Raw genomic sequence first — 1,807 nt, 5'->3', positions numbered from 1 at the left:
TCCTAAAAATGTGAATAAAGTGGCAAAACTTTTAATAAAAAATAAAACTTTATTCACCACAGCAGAAGACACAATGGTGAATATGAAATGTAAATAAAGTGATAATACTTTTAAAGAAAAACTAAACCTCATTAACAACAGAATTTATACAGGAAAGAACCCCTATGAATGAAAACAATGTATCAAAGCTTTTAATAAGAAATCATTTCTTTTTCACCACTAGGCTATTTATTCTGAAAAGAAGACATATAAATATAGAGAATGTAGAAATATTTTAAATTATATGTTGTACATTACTAGAAATCAGATAAAATATGCTGGAGTGAAGCTTTATAAATGAGACCATTGAACCATTCCTCTAAGAAAGGGTAAAAATTTAATCGCCACCACAATAATCTTAGCAGAGAGAAAGTTTTGAAATGTGAAAATTGACAATGTGACAATGCCTCCAAAATGTATTCACCAATACTCAGCACCTGTGGATACATACTGGTAAGAGAGAAAACAAATGGGGGATAAAACATTTCATTGCCACATGTTTCTTAAACACTACTGATTGGTGTAGAATTCACTGTCCCCAGAAACTCTAAAATGTTAAATAATATTTCCAAAACTTAATCAAATTTTAAATTCATTGAACATCTGAAAACTCATACCAGTAGTGAACATTGAAAATATTTTGTACAAAATATATGCCTTATACAACAACTAAACATTTATAGTAAACACCCTGGCAAATATGAGAGTAAAATCATTATCTATACATTAAACCTTGATATATATGAGTATCAGTAAAAGACACAACTCATTTAAATATAGAATATAAGTAGTTGTGTTTAACTTTTGTTTAAATTTATTAAGCATTATCAAGTTATTTGGTAGTAATATCAGTCATAAATATCATACATGCATGGTGCAGAAACCTTATCTTTGAAAGCATATAATTTTCTTCTAAATAAAGTATTACTATTTTCACTTTTAAATATTAGAGAAAACAGTTATAAGAGATCTATCTTTTGATGTTTAACACTGAATTGTAATACTTTACACTTTTTTTTTTTTGTATTGCAGTTTAAATTTAAGGATTTTTAAACACTGAGCCACATTCCTAAGCCCTCTCCCCACTATTTCAAATTCTGGGACTGGTCTTGCCAAGTTGCTTGAAATCACACTAAGTTTCTGAGGCTGAGTTTAAACTTCTGAAAATACTCAGCTTCCCAATTTGCTTGGATTACAAGCAAGGACCATCATGCTCACTTTACAGTGCATTTTTTTTTACCTATATTTACCTTATGTATGCAATATGTCTTTATAACTGAATATTTGTTTATATGTTAACACTCATGTATTGCATCATGTCAAAGTGTTCCACTTGACTAAATTATTTATGCAACAGTAAAACATACTATTGAATAAATAATACTCTAGCATCTCTCAATACTTTTACACATTTTAATAAAACTTAATATGGAATATAATTGCATAAGTCAGATCATTATAATTTTCTCTGTTTGTATTTACAGTGAAATTAAGTGTTCTATGAAGGACATAGATATAAAAAAGCCCCAGATTTTCATATCTTGAATTACAAATTTTAACATTTTAACAATTCCTAATGATTTGAAGAGACTGAATTTCCACAAATGTAAAGATAGCTCTTGTGGAGAGAAGAGCTTTATCTTTCTTGTGTGTGCATAATGGCCTTCTAGACTTCAGCCTCATTGGGGCCATTTCATTTTTCTGTGAATGAATGTTTTGTTTTCTATGATCAGTGTTTTCATGTACTTTAGTAAATTCTGACATCACT

The sequence above is a fragment of the Marmota flaviventris genome, unplaced genomic scaffold, assembly GCF_047511675.1.
Source record: "Marmota flaviventris isolate mMarFla1 unplaced genomic scaffold, mMarFla1.hap1 Scaffold_49, whole genome shotgun sequence".
NCBI lineage: Eukaryota > Metazoa > Chordata > Mammalia > Rodentia > Sciuridae > Marmota > Marmota flaviventris.
Note: the sequence above shows the minus strand (reverse complement) of the source record.